General features: G+C 44.7%; 1 pseudogene; it reads right to left on the reverse strand.

The window, feature by feature from the left end:
- Window positions 1-776: 776 nt before the first annotated feature.
- LOC116644902 lies at window positions 777-17622 on the reverse strand (annotated as a pseudogene).
- Window positions 17623-20605: the final 2983 nt, after the last annotated feature.

A 20605-nucleotide genomic window follows, 5' to 3' on the forward strand; every position in this document is an offset into this window, starting at 1 on the left:
TAAAGAGGATGTGAGAAATCTGTGGACAGACCATATATGTTTGACATTTTTCTTTTAAAAATACTGGGAGAGGGGCACCTGGGTGGCTCAGTCGGTTCAGCGTCCAACTTGATTTTGGCTCAGGTCATGATCTCAGGGACGTGGGAGCAAGCTCCACACGGAGCTCCTCGCTGGGGTGGAGTCTGCTTAGGATTCTCTGTCTCCCTCTGCCCCTCCCCCCACTCTCTAAATAAATGAATAAATATTGGGAGATATCCAAATATGATGGGAACATAAAATCACCACTGAAAAGTCATGATTAAATGTTCATAGTCATACTTGAGGGAACGCAGATCATAGATCTTTTTTTCCAGTTTCTTTGGCACTTTTTTTGGCAAGAGAAAAAAGTCATAATGTTTTCATGCAATACATACTTGGTTCTTTAAATAACAACTGTGACAAATAGCAGAAAGAATTAAAGAATGCTACACTTTAATCCATTCGAAACACCAATATTTTGGGTTGTACATAATTAAAGAAATGTCTAAAACACTTTCTGAATCACTGTAGTAGCCCGTACGGAGAGGCAGGTCTTCGGTGGGCAGGGGAATGCAGAGTCACAGAACTCCTCAATGTTACACAACTTCTATGTCGTACCTTGACTTAAATCCAAGAGCAAAAATTAACACTTTCCTCTATTTTTGGTGAACAACGCATGTAACCTTAAATATCCTTTCCCTCTGGATTCTACCTAGGAATAGTCTAAATTTTTTTTTTTTTTTAGCCTTTCTAATTTTTTATCTAAGAGAAGGCAGGCTTGGCACTTTTATACTTACATCATCAATGTTAATATTTCTTGGGATTGCAGGAAGATTCATATTTTTTTTAAAGATTTTATTTATTTGACAGAGAGAGACATAGCGAGAGAGGGAACACAAGCAGGGGGGGTGGGAGAGGGAGAAGCAGGCTTCCCGCTGAGCAGGGATCCCAATGCGGGGCTCGATCCCAGGACCCCGGGACCATGACCTGAGCCGAAGGCAGACGCTTAACCGACTGAGCCACCCAGGTGCCCCAAGCTTCATACTCTTTACAGCTGATCCAGCACGGGCTGGTGCTCCTGCAATGTCAGCCTCAGATTTCTGCAGGGTATTTTGTGCATGTTACAGTGCACGTAACAATCTCACTCATGTCGGTCTCCAATATTGTTCCCCCAGCACCATTTCTGCAAAATACTGTCAACCTTGTCTACAGGGAGAATTAAATCCAGTTCAGACATTGTCAAAAATACTTGTCAAATGTTTCTAAGAAGACATGGATTAGATCTAAGATACCAGCTTCACTCTCTAAAGAATCCACGTGGAAGACAAAATATAATGCTGTGGGTAATGTCCATGAGTCCATTTGTTGTCAGATCCTCCAATTAATGACCCTCCTTCTAGGAGGATTACAAACATTTTCATCTTTCTTGGGTACCAAATGGAAAGTCTCCCTGATGGTTTGCTGCTGTGGGTCTTCACAGTCGGGCAGGTGGTATGTGGAGCGCCACTACTTTCCATGGTTGTTGAAAATGAGGGTCACCCTGATCACCGCTGGGTGGGGAAGGGCTGACCTGGTGGGTGCTGAGGGCCAGGCTGGGGCAGGAGAGAACTCCCCCCCCCCCCCCGGCGCATCTTGCTACCCATCCTCTCCCTACTTGAATTTTTTAGTTGTCCTCTTGTTTGTGGTTGCCATTGGTTTTGTTTGTTTACTTATTTTGGAAATTTTTGAAGAAACATGACAGCAGACATAAAGAATGGGTATAGAAGGGAAAAGAATGGGTACCATGAAACATCGCCTACCCCTCATCCACTTTCAGCAATTACCAGCATTTCCCAGGCTTGTTCCATGTGTTCCCTACACTGTTTTTTCTTCCTCTGGAGCATTTTAAAGTAAATCTAGATAGACACCATATCATCTCACTTATAATATAGGAATACTTTTTAAAGATAAGGGCTTTTTCTTTTTTCTAAATATGCCAACAGCGTCATCATCACACCTAACAAAATTTATAGTGATTCCTTAATAGCATATATTTTGGAGTAAAGTATTAAGTTTCCAATAATTCTTAATATAATTTTGTTTGAATTTTCTTATATTCTTAATTGGCCTTCTAAAGACTGAACTAACATGATACTGAAGAAATAAATATCTATATTTGCTATGGGCTGAATGTTTGCATCCCCCAAAATTCATGTATTGAAACCTAATCCCCAAAGTGCTGGTATTTGGAGGTGTGGCTTTTGGGAGGTGATTAGGTCATGAGGGTGGAGTCCCATGAATGTGATTAGTGCCCTTATAAAAAACCTCAGAGGGGCACCTGGCTGGCTCAGTTGGTAGAACATGTGACTCTTGATCTTGGGGTCATGTTTGAGCCCCATGTTGGGTATAGAACTTACTTTTTTTTCCCTTGATATATGAATACTTTTTTTTTTAAGATCTATTTTATTTTATTTTGAGAGAAAGAGTGAGCCTGAGAACACAAGCAGGGAGAGGGGCAGAGGCAGAGGCAGAAGCAGACTCCCCATTGAGCAGGAAGCCCGCCATGGGACTTGATCCCAGGACCCAGGGATCATGACCTGAGCCAAAGGCAGACGCTTAACGGACCGAGCCCCTTAATACTTTTTTTTGGTAAAGTATTTATTTTTAGTAATCTGCACACCCAACGTAGGGCCCAAACTAATGATGCCAAGATCAAGAGTCACAGGCTCTTCTGACTGAGTCAGCCAGGTGCCCCAGCTTAATTTACAACAATAACCACCACCACCACCACCAGGGGCCCCAGAGAGCTCCCTTGCCCCTTCCAACATGTGAGGATGCACACGAATTAGGAAGCAGGTTCTCAGCAGACACCAAATCTGTCTGCACCTTGATCTTGGGGTTCCCACCCTCCAAGTCCATGAGAAATAAATTTCTATCTTTTATAAGCCACCCAGTCTATGGTATTCTGTTACAGCAGTCTGAAGTACAGTAAGACAGTACTCACGCACCGGCCTTTAAGAAACTGAAGCTCATGGGCACCTGGCTGGCTCAGTCCGTAGAGTATGTGACTCTTGATCTCAGGGTTATAAATTCGAGCCCATGCTGGGTGTAGAGATTACTTAAAAAAATATAATCTTTAGGGGCGCCCGGGTGGCACAGTTGGTTGAGTGTCCCACTCTTGGTTTCGGCTCATGTCATGATCTCAGGGTTGTGGGATTGAGCCCGTGTCAGGCTCGATGCTCAGCACGGAGTCGGCGTGGGATTCTCTCTCCCCTCCCTGCCCCTCCCGCTTGCGTGTGCTCTTTCTCTCTCTCTCTGTCAAATACATAAATAAATCTTTATACATCATCTTTGAAAAAGAAACTGAAGTTCAACAGGAAGTGTTGTGATAAAAGATAAATAACAGCACTGGTGCTCAGAAAAAAATAAACAAGGGAGAGTTTTAGGTAAAATCTCAAAAAAATATTTGACTTGACAATATTGCCAAAAGTATGGTAAGACAAGTATTGTCATTGCTTATTAGTGGGCATGTAAACTGGTTAGCGTACCAGGCGGATGGCATGTCAAAAGCGTAATTGAAGGCAGTGGGATGAAAGGATTACTCATAGATGTGCTCAGAGCTGAGGGCTCCTACAAGGGTCGGTGAAGCACCAAAGTGGAACAGCTGCAGGAAGTGGTTTGCACGGGCGCTCACAGAGCCAGGGGAGGGGGCTCTGACTGAAACATGGCAGGAGGGGTAGGGGAGCAAGCCTGGGCTCCTTCCTCCCACCCCCCCATCCTGCGCCTGTGTTTCCCACGGGGAACCTGACTGGAAGTCGGTGGGTGAAGACACTGTTGACACGGTGTTACGGAGGTCGGCCTCTGAAGGTACAGAGGAGAGTGGAGAGAGGCAGTGTGTACCTATCTAGGGGGCAAGCAGGTGATCCAACAGGGAGACAAGTTCACACTCTCTACCAGTTCTATTTATTTTTGAAGATTCTATTCATTTATTTGACAGAGAGAGAGCACACAAGAAGGGCGAGTGGGAGATTGAGAAGCAGGCTCCCCACTCAGGCGAGAGCCCGATGTGGGGCTTGATCCCAGGACCCTGGGATCATGACCTGAGCCAAAGGCAGATGCTTAACCGATTGAGTCACCCAGGCGCCCCTATCTACCAGTTTTAAATGAACACCTTTGTATCTAGCAATTTGACTTCCAAGAACTCACCTTACAGAAAATCTCAAATGTAAATCAAGTTGGAAAATGAAAAAAATAGGCTTCTTTTGTATTTGTCGAGAGCTTACTGTGTATGAGGGACCAAGCAAGGCATTTTACACTTCATCCTCACAAGAACCCTATGAGTTTGGCACGATTACTACTGCCGTTTCACACTTAAGGAGATTACAGTTCCGTAAAGCTAAGACAGGGCCACAGAGTTAATCAGTGACAATACTGGGACTTACCCGCAGTCAGTCTGACCCCAGTGTCCGAGCTCTAAGGAAATCCACGGCAGCACTGTCTGTAAAAACAAAAGCCTGAGTACGACCCCGAGACGAGGTAAATCGATTATGCTGCATCTACACAATGAAATGCCGTGTAGCTTACGGAAGAATGGAGTAGGTCTACAGATACTGCCCCGGAGAGATACACAGTCCGTGGGCGGAAAGCAAAGGCACAGAACGTTGTTCCCGCTCGTACGCAAACATGAAAGGTATGCAAGAAACTGAACAAGGGTTATCTTCTGGTTACCAGAACTCGTAATCAAGGGAGAATTTTCCAGTGTGTACCTTTTAGTCCTGTATTTTCATATATACATTATTTTTCAATAAATATGTGACTTTAATATGTGTTATTTTTCAATAAATATGTGACTGGATAAAAAGTCACACACATCGCAGTGTCCAGAACTGAATAACAGGTAACATTAATAGAACACTAGTCTAGAGGGTTTTTTTTTTAAAGGTTGTATTTATTTATTTGAAAGAGAGCAGAGCGAGAGAGAAAGAGAGAGAGCAAGAGCACGGGGCTGGGCGGGGGGTGGGCGAGGGCAGAGGGAGAGGGACAAGCAGATGCCCCGCTCAGCAAGGAGCCTGATGTGGGCTCGATCCCAGGACCCTGGGATCATGACCTCAGCCGAAGGCAGGAGCTTGACTGAGCCACCCAGGTGCCCCTAGATAATTTATTTTTAACTAATCTCTACACCTAACCTGGGGCTCGAACCCACAACCCAGAGATCAAGAGTTGCATGCTCTACCCACTGAGCCAGCCACGCACTCCAACAAACATCTTTTTTTTTTAAACCTAAACACATCTGTTTACATTTATTCTTGTTAAAGTATCAACCTGTTAGTTTGGAATTGGGATTCCAGCCTGGGGAGATGGTGGTGAATCCATACTGGAGGGTCCACTCTCCCTCCCACCTTGAGGAGACTCTTTAAACCTGAGGAGCACAGCTCCTGCACCAACATGGACATTGCTGAGAAAGCTACTACGCTGGGCAGTGGGTGCTGGGCAGGTCTGGGACACCACCCGGACTGGCTGACTCTGATGCATTAATCAATCAACAGTCTGTATGGTTAAAACTGCTGATTCATCTGTCCTCATTTCTTTATCTTGCCCCCAAGGACAACATGCTAGGTTTTTCTCATCGTTTTGCTGGAATCACCGGTTTTATTCCATTGATTTAGCACTATAATTGCACCTCTGTCATCACCTCCTTTTTTTAAGAGAGTCAGGATTGAAGGGACTTGTTTACGGAGCACCGGTGGGCTTCTGTCCCCATGTCATTCTTACAGACGACTCTCTGAACCATTCGTGTAGTGCAGTTTGCTCACAATTTTACCAACAATATAAATTTCAAATTTACTAGTCCCTATTTTGAGAATTAAACTTTCTCCTTTTTTTTTTTTCCCCTCAAAATTTGAGATTTCTTTGCCCAATCTTTCGGTTTCTCCTCATGCGTCCTATGATTTCTCAAAGACTAATCCCGACGACTCAGCATATGGGCCAATTCCTACGTTATCCTGTTTTGTATAGTTCTAGATACTTCAATCCATTTTAAACACCTGCGTTATCATCTGATGCTTACACACTCTTACTGGGCTTCAATTCGTTCCTTTGTTAAAACTTGGCAGATTACTATAAACTTTGCTTTACAAGGAGATGAAGAAAAATCATGGGCTGTTTTCCTGGCTTATTGCTATCTCTTGGCACGTATGTTAATTCCATCAAAGTGGAGAGAATACTGCTCTTCCTGTTTTTAAAGCCAAATATGCTTTTACCAGCCCTTTCCCTCCCAGTGGGGTGGGAGGCCTGGAGAAAGTCTCCCTGTTGTCACCTCCATCCTGTTGTCCTCCTAGAAGAGCAGCTACTAACTGCCCGGACCCAGGTTGGTGGCTGAGATACTCTGCTTGTGGGAGAGGTCACCACAGGGCACTCTTCTACTCCCCCTGGCTGACGTGGTGCCCTCCAGGCAGGTCGGACATTTGTCATTTTTCTCTTCTCTGTTTACATAAAACCTCAGACAGCGGTCTCAGTTCCTGCTTGGCAGAAAGATTTAGGTCCTGGGCCTAAATTGTGCCCCGGGGCCCCGTGGACCAGAGAGCTACAAAGGCCGTTACAGGAACCTGCATACAAATGAAGGAGAAGTTGGTAGAGGTTCCTACGTACACTGTTGACACATCTTGAGAGCCTTCAAGGGAGCAGAGATGGTTGGGCTGAGGCAGGGTTTGGCGTCCTGAGTCGTCCTCCAGGACCTGCTTCGTGAGTGTTCCCCTGAGCAGTTGCTCAGAGCGGCCCCGTGCTTAGTTTTTATACTGCTCTTACCATCTTGAAATTAGGAGCAATTTTCTTTAAAACGGGGACTCTCGTGATCATCCTACACTGGACCCGCCCAAAGGATGCAGACAGTCCTGACCTGGACTCAGCATATGGGCCAATTCCTACGTTATCCTGTTTTGTATAGTTCTAGATACTTCAATCCATTTTAAGCCACGTTACTGCTCACAGAAACCTTCAGCTTCTAAGGGGAGGATAGAACTCTGTTTGTTGTAGGTTTCACACCACTGTGTAGGTTTTTGCTCCTATTGCATTCATTTTGAGGAAGGTACTCCCCCTTTTATCTTCTCTACAAACCTTTTAAAATCCTGAACTTCCGAGAAAACTGTACTAGTCCTTCAGACGCCTCCCTTCTCTTTTCATTTTCACAGACATGCACGACTGGGGCTGGAACTTGTTTTTCTAATTTTCTTAAACACTCCGGGGTCTCGAATCCAACATGAACATAGTTGGGGATATGTGTGGCTTCTTTTCATTGAATTTCTTTTTCAATCTATTTTCCATAAACCTATTTCATATCTAACCCATACATTCCCCAAAGGAAAAAAGTTGCATTAGCAAATCTGTAAGGCATATAAGACATCCTATAACTTCCCCGGCTTCTCCTTTCCATGGAGGGTAGCGCGGCCTTAGCTCTTCTAATTTCTCATATGCCTACTTAGACGTGCCTTGCTCGCCCACGACAATTCTCTTTTCTTTTTCATTCCGGGAGGAAGAAAGTGATTCTTTCACACATCCATTTCAAAATTATTTATCAAGTCTCTTGCAAGAAAACAGCCGTTCTCGGGACGGTAGAAAGTAACTTCGCTCTCTCTGATAGATTGATTCCTTGTGATTTCTCTCAAGGTCAGCGAAACGTGGTCATCAGGCCAAATTCAGCACATGGCCTGTTTTTCTCTTGCCTGAGAACTAAGAATGGTTTTTTCCTTTTTTAAGGGTGGTAAAAATAAACAGACAAACACTATGCAATAAAGAAAGCCTAAAATACTTAGTATCTGTCCCCGTAGAGAAAAAACTTTCCCAAACCTGCATTTAGAGAACTGTAACAATCTGCCCTCCCTCTAAACAGAAGTCAACAGAAAAAGTTACTCTAAGCTTTGGCAACAATGGTCTTCAGCGTCTACAGGGTCCTGAATCCTGTGTTTCCTCTCTGTTCTTCCCACACAGCAGCTGTTTACAACCATTTCTACTGTGCCTGAGAGCATCCTATTGGGCTCTAGGCCCTTGGCAAGCCCACAGACCTTTCTGAGGGAAGTCGTCCCAAACACAAGCTTTCCACATGAAATATTTGTGGCTTGTGCTCTTTGCCAGAAGCCAAGCCTGCTGTCCGGGCAGGAGTCCAAGGCAGCCGGGGTAGAGGGAGAAACTCCCCTCCAAGAGGAGGGTCCAGTGGCATTCTTCCCAGCGGGGATGCTCATGCTGGAGAACACCGGCAGACCCACCCGATCAGGCGCTCTCTTTTATAGGCCCTACAAATGCTCAGGTGTACTCAGAACAGCCTCAAAAACTCACGTTATTTGGGGCACCTGGCTGCTCAGTTGGTGGAGCGCACAACTCTTGGTCTCAGGGTCGTGAGTTCAAACGCAACATTGGGGGTAGAGATTACTTAAAATAAAAATTAAAAAATAAAACCCTCAGGTTATTCACTCAGTTCTCAGAGGCCCGTTGCTAATCTCGGGTTTGGAAGTAGCGTGGCCCAGAGTGACTGGTCAGCTGCCGAGGGGGCTCCTACACCACGTCTGGGCCCGGAGTCTCCGTGCCACGTACCCCCACGTGTGTCTCTTTCTCGCGGTGTAGTGAGCCTGAACAGTCCGCCGCAGGTGCAGGGCTGCGTCAGTTTCCCCTCTCTCCCGGGTGGTCCTCCTCCTACCACCCTCGCCTCCGCAGCAAGCCTGCGCCTTGCTGAGCCTCGTTTCAGCCTTGCCTTCTGCCACGGGAAGCATGTCCACATGGCCAACTTGGAGGGGACGGGGTGGTGTCAGCCGACGCCCCTCGAGCCTGCACCTGGGTGGACTGCAGAGCTATCCTAACTGCGTCGCTGGTCTTCTAACCTCACCACGGGCCAGCTATTCTAAACAGCGTCACAAGATACTCCTGCCTGAGGACAGTCTTGCTGGTCGGTTCCAAACAACTGTAGCAGTTACTGTTGGGTTTTCCTAATATCTATGTGGAAGCTTGAAATGAGCACTTTTTATTATTCCTTTAATAAACATTGTACTCTCCATGCAGGTATTCAGAGACCTCCCAGTTATGTGGCTGGCATCCCACACACCCACCCCATCATTTCCTCTTTTTTAATTGTTTAAAACTGGAAAGTGACTCATATCCAGTCAGGGGCGCCTGGGTGGCTCAGTCGTTAAGCATCTGCCTTCGGCTCAGGTCATGATCCCAGGGTCCTGGGATCGAGCCCCGCATCGGGCTCCCTGTTCAGCGGGAAGCCTGCTTCTCCCTCTCCCACTCCCCCTGCTTGTGTTCCTGCTCTTGCTATCTCTCTGTCAAAAAAAAAAAAAAACAACATATCCAGTGGTAGTATTTAGTATTTTCCCCTAAACTGTATCTTTTGCATGCAATACAAAAGTATCAAAGTATTACTTTCCCCCCTTTTTGTATTGTAATTGTTCTATCAAAAATTTTTTTCCTACTCACATATGTACAAAGTTCAAAACAGAAAATTTTCACTTTTTGCATTTACTCTCTGGTCGTTTTACTATTAGCTTCATTTCATGATTCCTGAAAATAACATTTGTTAAAAAAAGATCCACTCTAAAGAAACTGGTACATGCAGACAATGGAATATTATTCAGGACTGAGAAGAAGTGAGTCATGAAGAGACATGGAGGAAACTTAAACGCATATTACTAAGCGAAAGAAGCCAATCTGAAAAGGTTATGTATTGTTTGATTCCAACTAAATGAGCTGTGGAAAAGGCCAAACTACGGAGACAGGAGAAGGATGAGTGGTTGCCAGGGGTTGGGGAAAGGGAGGGATGAACAAGTGGAGCACAGAGGAATTTTAGGGCAGTGAAAATATTCTGTATGATATGATGCACACATCATTACACGTCGGTTCAAACCCACAGAATGTACAACACCAAGAGTAAAGCCCGAGGTAAACAAACTATGGACTTTGGGTGATAAAGATGTATCAGAGCAGCCTCATGAACTGTAACAGATGTACCACTCCCACTCTGGATGCGGACAACCCAGGGATGGGGGCAGACGGTATATGGGAAAATTCTGTACCTTTGGCTCAATTTTGCTGTGAACCCAAAATTGCTCTAAAAAAAATAAATAAATAAAGTCTTAAAAAAAATCCATTCTGGGACTGAGCTCAGTGCACCTCTGGGCGTCCCTCTTCCAGTCCCCCGTGTTTAACTCCCGTGCTCTCCCGCCCTCCCAGTGGCCACACTGGCTTCCCAGCCTTACCTGTTTTTCCCTTGCCCCCTGCAACCTCTCCCTGGCTCCTGGATCTGCTCTCGCAGCATGTAAACATGCTCAAGCATTTTCCTGTCTTGTCTTCCCTCCCCTGCCAGACTGTTCTAGTTTTCTGTGCTTGCTGGTTCCACTGGGGTGTGACTGCAGTCCCCACCTCCAAGATGCCACGCTCGCCTGCTTTCTCCTGCCTCCTGGCTTGCTTTTCTTTTCTCCATCTGTGTCTTACGTATCCGAGGTCCTCAGACTTAGAGCCAAGTCCTTACATCTCCTGCTCCACAACGTCCCTGAGGGATCTCAGTTACCTTCAGAGTGAGGACACCTAGACCCAAAGAGTGCAGAGATGCAAGGTCACACCATATGACAGCATTAGAGGGTCGTGTTTAATCTAAGTTGACTGTGTGCTGGACACTGTGTTGGAGACACAGCTGAGAATAAGATGGCATTCTGCCCCCTCCGACTTCTGCAACCTGCAGAGCCCTCCCTTCTCCCCCCATTCCCCCCCCCCCCCAGCCCCCCGTTCCACTGGGCCCCGGCCTGTCTAGTTTCAGGTCTAAAATGTCCCTTCATCTGAGACGTCTTCCCTGACTGCTCTTAAGACTGGCTGGGTTCTTGCCAGTCTCTACCTACCTACTCCTGTGCATTTCTTACTATGCCTTGTAATCGTTCACTTATCTATTCTTCCCCACGGGCCCCTCCGTGTCTTACGGTTGTAAGATCTTTCCTCTGCTTGAGCTGAGAAGAACAGAGCAAGCTGTGCTACTAGGAGCCACACCAACTCTATTTTGGGCAATGGACGATAAGCTCATCAGGCCTGCATCTGCAGGTTCTGTCATGTCCATGATACCGGGCGCACTACCTGGCATACGGTAACTACTCAGAAAGTGTTTGCTCTTTGAAGAATGCACGGAAACATGAATGAATGAACCACTTGACTTTATGCTAAATGTTGGAACGGAACTTTGAGAAATACCCTAATTTCTTGGGCAGAGAAAAATAATGGAGTAGAGGGGCTATTCTGTTTGGAGGTAGACAAATGGACTAGCCAACCTCTGTGGGTCCCTGCCAATCCAGTGATTCTGAATTTGGAAGTAGGATTTATTTTTCTTTGTTACTAAAATTCTAAAGAACATCGCTTTGCAGAGATATTAACGAAAGGACAGTTCGCTCAATAGGTGAGAAAATCAATATAGTATATAGCTTGTCAGATGCATGAGTCTTTCAAATTCAAGTTCTGCTTTTAGTTACATTAGATAGTATTGCCACCTAGTGGGTAATATAAAAATTCTTCCTGGAACTACAAGCCATGACTATTTGGTAAATTATTGTGAATAAGGTGATTAACATTCTGAAACTGAACCTAAACAAGCTATTTGAGGTCTCTGTTGGCCTGGTATTTCCTGTAACTCAGGAGATCTGACCGACCTGCTTATCATGAAGTCAATGAAATTTCTAATAAGGAAAGTTCAAGATTTCTTTGAAACTTTTTGTCTTTAAAATACATTCCACTAGGGCGCCTGTGTGGCTCAGTGGGTTAAATGTCTGCCTTCAGCTCAGGTCTCTGGGTCCTGGGATCGAGCCCCGCATCAGGCTCCCTGCTCAGCAGGGTGTTTGCTTCTCTCTCTCTCTCCCTCTGCCCCTCCCCCCTGCCCGTTCTCTCTCTCTAATAAAAGAAAAAAAAAATACATTCCACTAAGAGTGCACAGAGCACTGTGTTCAAAATGTACTTGAATTAATTCTTTTCTCTACGTGGTTACATTACCAACTTAATACACAGGATTGCTTTAGGGTTTGCTTTTGTTCATTCATTTTCACTTAATTTTTTCCAACATTTTATTATAAAATTTTCGAACAGGTAAGCTGAAAAAACTTTTACAGAGAACATCTGTCCACCCACCACCTAGAGTCTACCATTAGCATTTTACTATATTTGCTTTACCACATTCATCTAAACATCCCCGTATCCACCCATTTTATGTTTTGGAAGCATTTTCAAAACAAACTGCAGATACTGGCTTGTTTCCCTCTAAATACTTCAATGTCCATATCATTAATAGATTTTTTATTTTTTCCATTTGTGAAATAGTCACATAGTTCAAAAGTAAAGAAGTAGATGCTCAAAAGTCTTACTCCTATCCTGTTCCCCACTCCCATTATTTTTTTTTTTAAGATTTTATTTTTATTTATTTGTCAGAGAGAGAAAGAGCACAAGCAGACGGAGTGGCAGGCAGAGGGAGAAGCAGGCTCCCCGCTGAGCAAGGAGCCCAATGTGGGGCTTGATCGCAGGGCCCTGAGATCATGACCTGAGCCAAGGCAGACCCTTAACTGACGCCAGGCGCTCCCCAGCCAGCCTCCCCACTCCCATTGAATAACCATATTCCATTTCCATTGGCTCCTGATTGAGACTCTCTGTGTTTCTTTTTTATGAAAATATAAGTACAGACATACATTCTCAATGCTTTCTTCACTAAAGGTAGAATGCTATATATACTCTCATTCTACTCTTTTCATTTAATGGCATATTGCCGTGGGAATTCTCCATCTCGGAGTCTCCCTAATTCTCTGTGTATGGCTTCATAGTGTAGAGAAACCGTAATGTATTCAGCCCACCTCCTACTTACGTGCAGTTTAGGTCATTTCCGATAGTTCGGCATTATACATCATGCTCTAGTCCATACAGCCAACTCCCATGCGTCAGCCGTGCGTGAGAGCGCTGTGTCCTCCCAGGCTCACCGGTAAGAGTGTTTATTAGTATTCTGTTTTATTAGTGTTTTATGACTATTCTGTTGCCGTGTGGCAGACTGTCATGCTCTTACCAGCTTAAAACCAAACACATTTATTATCTCATAGTTTCTGTGGGTCAGCTGTCTGAGCACAGCTTAGCTGGGCCCCGTGCTCAGGGTCTTACACGGCTGTAAATGAGGTGTTGGTCGGGCTGTGTTCTCATCTGGAGGCTCCACTGGGGAACACTCTGACTCTGAGCTTGTTCAGGTTGGCAGCAGAATTCATTTCTTTGGGGCTATAATGCTCATGGTGGCTTGCTTCTTCAAGGCCAGTAGGAGAAGTCTCTGCCCTCAGGAGAGCCCTCTGTTGAAGGGCACCCTACTAAGAAGTCAGGGCCACCAGGATAGTGTCCCTTTTGGTTAATTTAGAGCCAAATGATTGGGGCCTTAATTACATTCATAAAATCCAACTGCCTTTGCCATATACTATAACCTATTTAAGGGCATAACTCCAAAGATCAGATATCATGGGGGGCTGCTTTAGGATTTTGCTTACTGGAAGAACAGTTGTCAAGCTTTTGAATATTTGCCAATCTGCTTGGTAAGAAATAGTTTCTCAGTGTTTTAATTTGCATATGTCTTATTATGAGTGAAGTTGAGTGTTGTTTCATACATTTAAGGACCATCTGTAGATCTTCCTCCTTGAACTCTCTGTTCCTGTCTTTAGCCCTTTTTCCCACTGAGTTTGTGGCTTTTTTCCTTCAGTGTTTTTAGAGCTCTTTATAAATTAGGGAAATGAGGTCTTTGTTTGTGAAATACATTGCATACATTTTCTCTCAGCTCGTCATTTGCGTTTTGTCTCTGCTTATGGAAATCATCAGGTTTTGAAGATGTTGATAATAAATTCAATTTTTTAAGACAACGTATAGGCCACTACTTATATAGGCTAAACAAAACATACCCAGAGGCCCACGTACAGCACATGGACCACTATCCACACCATCCTCTGCACCAACAGTGTTCCCTAAAGACAGCTGACTATATACAAATATACTACATATATACACTTTTTAACATCACTTGAGTCATAAATTTTGAACCTCCGTTGATAGTGTGTTCCACCACTTCACTCCTCTTAGCTGTGCTTAAACTGCCTCAAATGGCTCGTCAAAAAAATAAACTGGTGCAAAACTCTGTGGGTGCCAAGGTTTTTTTTTTTTTCTAAAGATTTTATTGAGAGAGAGAACAAGCATATGGGAGAGGCAGAGCGAGACGGAGAAGCAGGATCCCTGCTGAGCAGGGAGCCGGATGCGGGGCTTGATCCCAGGATTCTGGGATCATGACCTGAGCCGAAGGCAGACGCTTAACGACTGAGCCACCCGGGTGCCCCGGTGCCAAGGTTTTTATGGCCAAATATTTTCCAATATTTCCACCCCCTCACTCCTTGTTTAATCCTTTTTAAGTTACTATTTTTAAAAAAATTATTATTGGGGCGCCTGGGTGGCTCAGTCGTTAAGCGTCTGCCTTCGGCTCAGGTCATGATCCCAGGGTCCTGGGATCGAGCCCCGCATCAGGCTCCCTGCTCTGCGGGAAGCCTGCTTCTCCCTCTCCCACTCCCCCTGCTTGTGTTCCCTCTCTGGCTGTCTTTCTCTCTGTCAAATAAATAAATAAAATCTTTAAAAAAAAAAAAAAAGTTGGCAAATGTATATAAAAGTAGAGGGGACAGAATAACAAATTCTCGAGTATTCATATATGCTAGCCTCAGTGGTTATCAACACAAGGCCAACACTGTTTTATTTAGACCAATGGCTCTTAACTGTGAATGATTTTCCCCACAAGGGTATTTGTTAATGTCTGCGTTTTTTTTAAAGATTCTTTGATTTTGGGGGCGCCTGGGTGGCTCAGTTGGTTGAACGTCTGCCTTCGGCTCAGGTCATGATCTTGGGGTCCTGGAATCGAGCCCCGCATCAGGCTCCCTGCTCAGCGGGAAGCCTGCTTCTCCCTCTCCCACTCCCCCTGCTTGTGTTCCCTCTCTCGCCGTGTCTCTCTCTGTCAAATAAATAAATAAAATCTTAAAAAAAATAAAGTTTTTTATTTTTAAGTAATCTCTATACCCAAGACGGGCTAGAACTTACAACCCCGAGATCAAGAGTTGCACGCTCCACGGGCTGAGCCAGTGAGGCGCCCCTCAATGTCTGCGCTTTTGTTCATCACCACTGAGGAGAGCTCCTGGCATCTAGTGGGAAGAGGCCAGGGATGCTCCACAATAAAGGATTATCTGGCCCCAAATGTCAATGGTATCCATGTTAAGGAAACCTGATTTATACCTTTACCCTTCCTTCCTACATAGATTTATGTCCAATCAAATATCAGGTATATCATTAATCTATAAGTACTATTTATAGATAAAAACCATTAGAGTGAAACCCACAATACCATTGTTATCCTAATATCTTAACATCATAAAATATACAGTGTTCAGATTTCCCTTATTTTTTTTTAGTTGGTTAATTCAAACAAGATCCACAAGTTGCATTTGTTAATATCTTTTCTTATACTCTATGCATCCTTCCTGCTTTTTTTTTTTTAATCCTGCCATTTAGTTGTTGGAAAAACATAGGTTATTTGTCCTGTAGAATTTCCTATACTTTGGATTTTGATGGCATCCCCATGGTGTTTAACATAATTCTCTATCTCCAGTATTTCCTTAAAGTGGCAATAGATTTCCAATTCAGATTGAATTTCGGAGCAAGAATACCTCATAGGTGTTACCTTTACCTTTAAAGAGATTGCCAGGAAAAAGCCAGTGAATCTTCATTTCTAAGTATAACCCTGGTGATCTGGAAAATAAATTCTGAACTCATGATATTCTCGTATCAGAACATTCAGGAGCAGAGAGAGAGAGCGAAGAGTTCACACTCTCCCGTTTTCTCAGATGGCAGCTTCCCCTAGGATGATGAGCCTTCTGCGGGCTTCCCCAAGCCTAGGCAGTCCCACACAATGTCCCTACTGGCAGCCCAGGGCCTAAGTGGGATGACTGGGGACTAAGATGAAGGACTTCTAATTTCCCGACAGCCTCTGGGCAATTTGGATCTAGTCTCCTGGGCATAATAAATAATACATAATAAACTCCACTCTAGGGAGACCGAAGGGACAATCTGATTTAAAATGAGCTAGGCACTCTACTCCTTAGAGGGAAGGGCTTGGTCAGAGCCACGTTGTAAAGGAGATTAAGTGCCTCCCTGTGTGAGCACCCAGGTGCACAGACATCAGCACTCCCCAAGGTCACTGGAGGTAACTCGTTGGCACAACAGCGGTCCTGGTGGTTGATACGGAGAAGGAGATTTTGCTGAGTAAACTACTTTCCCAGTTTTCCTGTTAATACCGGGTAGTGCTGGTGACGGACGTCTGCGGACAGAGCCGGTCAGCACCCAGCAGCTAAGGGCTCCCTGGTACCCCCCACCGCCCCCAGGGCAATATTGCAATAGGATGGCTCTGGTCTCCGGGAGACACCTTCCCTGAGCAGCTTCCTCTGGTGTCCTCGAGGGTGGACTGCAGGCAAGCCCAGAGGGATTTCCAGCAAGTTCCCTGGGGGCAGCACCACAGGACTTCCCTGCCTCGGCATGCCCTCTCCAGCAAGGTCGGGATCTCAGCACGGGTGGGGAGCTAGCAGGACAAGAGCTGCTCCTTATACTGCCCTCTCCAGAGTCCTCGTCTTTGCTTCCGTGCTGAGGAAGAGCACCTCAGGGACCGGCTCCTCTCTGGGACCCAGACCTCACCGGCGGGAAGGGACATTAGCAGAAGTCGCTGAGGAGCTTGGCTATCTTCCCTCCGGGACTGGGCAGTGAATGTGGAGTGGAGAGGCGACCCACTGGTGCCCCGCACGCGTCCCGACTGCTCACGGGTTCTCTGGGTAATAGGTAATACCTGCTCGTTCACTAGCAGGGTTTTGTGCTGATTCACGTGAAATGTTTTATTAAAGATACAAATGTTAACATAGGATTAAAGTTACATGGCTTTAAAAATGATATGCAATGCAATGAAATAAAATAAAATAATAAAATAAAATATAAAATAAAGAAAATAAAATAAAATAGTAACATAAATAAAATAATAAAATAAATAAAATAAAATAAAATATAGCTTTAAGGATGCCTTCCCTTGGCTTCAGGTGCTCTGATGCCATCCTTGCTGACTTTTCTCAGGCTCTGGGCCACTTGACCGGCCCCTTAGCCAAGCTCCTCTGGTTTGGTATCTGCTGACGCACAGATACTCGGTGGCTGACAAGGTGGGCTCTAACCTTGCATGAGTGAGGGGGTTCTATCTATATTCTCCCCAGCATCCAGGTGGTCTCTCCTAGGGACCTGCCTACATTACCTCAGCTTCTTTATTTTCTAGCTTTATTGCAATGTAACTTACATAGAACAGAATTCACCTATTTTAAGTGCAGTTTATGAGTTTGGGTAATTTATATAGAGTCTCGTAACCACCACCACAGTCGAGACATAGAACATTTCCTTGACCCTCAAAAAGTGTCCTGGGCCTCAACTACTTTTGAGAGCCTGAATTACGTCCTTGCGTTTTCCACTTTCAATACTCTGGGCTCTTTCTGGGCTGGCCACCTGGTCACCAGGTTTCATTTTCCTGAGAAACATCTCCGTTCTCATCCTACTTCACAGACAAGAAGGAACGGACAGGTTTAGTGCTCAATGACTGAAGAACCTTTCCCTGACTCCATTAAAAGGTCCACTCTAAGTTCATTCGTAGCCATTTTACCTCCAACCTGTAAGAGTGGTGGTGTTTCCTGATCTTGCTGTATTTCTTAATGCCTGAAGGAGCCCTCATAGGGACACAGAGACTGTCACTGGAACTACAACACATGAACGACAGGATCCTGGAGACACCGGGTAAGGGCTCCTACTGTCCAAGTCCCCAGAGTTGTCCCCGCGGTTTCTTCTCTTCCCAACCCAGGAACTTCCCCTTTTTCCTGAAGTTAACCAGTTTATGTCTGCTACGTGCAGCCTGAGATATTCTACTAAGCTAAAACCTTTACTAATGGATGTAGCTTCCCAAGAGGTAGACTAGAATTGTTCTCTTACTGCTGCTGGAAGCCTATCCCCAAGAGCTACGGAGACTGGAAAATGTAATACAGTTTACTGACCAAGCTTCTTCCTGCACTGGGAAAGCTATATACCCAGAAGGTCTCCTTCCCTTTTCTGAACTCAAGTCTGGTCATTTTCCATTGAGCTAGTCCTAAGCTTTCCCTCTATCTCAAAATTTTTATAGTTTTTTTTCATATATGCTATTATTTTCACTCATCTTTTATAAGCCTCCCGCTTTTTCCTAATGTCCATGAATAAAATCCTATATCTCCTGTATTATGTTTACATTTACTCAAAATTTTCTGACAATTCTGTTACAGGAACACATGTTGTGTGTTCATAAACATATTACCATAGAAGACAGAACTTCCTAAGATTGGTGATGTATGATGTCAAAAGCTGAAATTCTGACCTCATATTCAAAACTCACTCAAAAATTATTCTTTTGGGGGCACCTGGCTGGCTTAGTCAGAAGGACATGCAACTCTTGATCTCCAGGTCGTGGACTGTGAGTTCATGTCCCATGTTGGGTATAGCGATTGCTAAAAAAAAAAATAAAATAAACTTTGAGGGAAGAGTCCAAGGTGGTGGAGGAGTAGGAGACCTTAGTTTAATCTGGTCCCAGGAATTCAGCTAGATAGCTACCAAATCATTCTGAATACCTGCGAACTCAACTGGAGATCTAAGAAAAGAATACCTGCAACTCTACGAATAGAAAAGTGACCACTTGGGCGCCTGGGTGGCTCAGTTGGTTAAGCGACTGCCTTCGGCTCAGGTCATGATCCTGGAGTCCCTGGATCGAGTCCCGCATCGGGCTCCCTGCTCGGCGGGGAGCCTGCTTCTCCCTCTGACCCTCCCCCCTCTCATGTGCTCTCTCTCTCTCTCATTCTCTCTCTCTCAAATAAATAAATAAAATCTTTAAAAAAAAAAAAAAAAAAAAGTGACCACTTTCTGGAAGATAGGAGGTGTGGAGAAGTGAATTTGAGGCGATATTTGGGAAGATAGACGGCGGGGGGAGGGGGCCTCCGTCAGCCAGCTACCAGCAAGTGATAGAGCAGCGGGGCACAAAATCGTAACTTGTAGAAGTCTGCTTTGCTGAGGGACGTCGCTCAGGTGGAGAAGTTGGGCAGAATTCTAGCTGGGACAGTGTGGTCTCAGGACCCTCGGGGTCACAGGAAGACCGCAGGTGCCTGAGTGCAGCAGAGCTCCCAGGCATCTAAGCAGGGAAGCCGGCTGCAATCAGCGAGCCCAGGAGTGGGCCGTCAGCTCGGGGTTGCCATAAACCGTGAACCAGGGCACTATGGGGTGACCACTCCCCAAGCAGGGACCCAACAAGTGGCAGATCCGGGGAGAAGCCCCTTCCTCCCCAGGGAGGAGCGATGCAGGAACATGCCCCAGGAGTCTGCAGGATTTGGAGACTGGAAACGGGGTCATGTGCCAGAGATACAAACGCTCAGTCCCAGGTCGGGTGAGCATGGGGTGCGGCGGAGACCGGGGAGACAGGAGTGATTGACTGCTTTTCTCTGGGGGCTCACTGAGGAGTGGGGCCCTGAGCTTTTGGCTCCGGGGCGGAGACTGGGAGGCCGCCATTTTCACTCTCATCCTCTAAAGCTGCTTGGAAAGCCTTCAGAGAACAAAAGCCACCTAGAGCAATCTGGAGCAGATGACTTAGCCTGACCCCTGGCAAGGGCGGTGCAATTCCGCCTCCGGCAAAGACATTTGGGAATCACAGCAACAGGCCCCTCCCCCAAAAGATCAGCAAGCACAGCCAGCCAAGACCAAGTTTACCGATCAATGAGAATGGCAGAACGCCAGCACTAGGGGAATACAGCACATAGAATTCATGGTTTTTCCCCCATGATTCTTTAGTCTTTCCATTTTAATTGTTAAAAATTTTGTTCTCTTTCCTTTTTCAACCAATTTCTTATTTTATCAACTTTTTAAATCATTAAATTTCATATTTACAGTTACATTCTATCCCTTCATTGTATTTATTTTTGTATATACATAAATTTTTCTTTCTTTACAATTTTGGGATGCAGTTTCTTCTAACAGATCAAAATACACCCAAAATCTAGAATATGGCTCTGTTCTATTCACCTGTCTGATTATTCTCAATATTCTTTTTTTTCTTTTTTTCCTTCTTCCTTTTTTTTGTTTGTTTTGTTTTGTTTTGTTAAAGTCTTTTTAAATCTTCATCTTTAGAGTTACATTCTATCCTTTCAACGTATTTATTTTTGTATATATATAAGTTTTTCTTTCTTTACAATTTTGAGATGTAATTTATTCTATAAACTGACCAAAATACACTCAGGATATAGTGTATTGCTCTGTTCTGTTCACCTGTCTGTGTATCTCTCTTCCCTTTTTTTGTTGTTGCTGTTTTTTTTCCCCCTCTTTTGTTTTTTCTTGTCTTTTAATTTTCATTTTTACAATTACATTTTATTCTTTCATTATATTTAATTATTTTTGTACATATATGTTTTTCTTTCTTTACAATTTTGGGATCTAGTTTTCTAAAAAACAGACCAAAACA

This window comes from Phoca vitulina, unplaced genomic scaffold, assembly GCF_004348235.1.
Source record: "Phoca vitulina isolate PV1807 unplaced genomic scaffold, GSC_HSeal_1.0 scaffold31, whole genome shotgun sequence".
Classification (NCBI taxonomy): domain Eukaryota; kingdom Metazoa; phylum Chordata; class Mammalia; order Carnivora; family Phocidae; genus Phoca; species Phoca vitulina.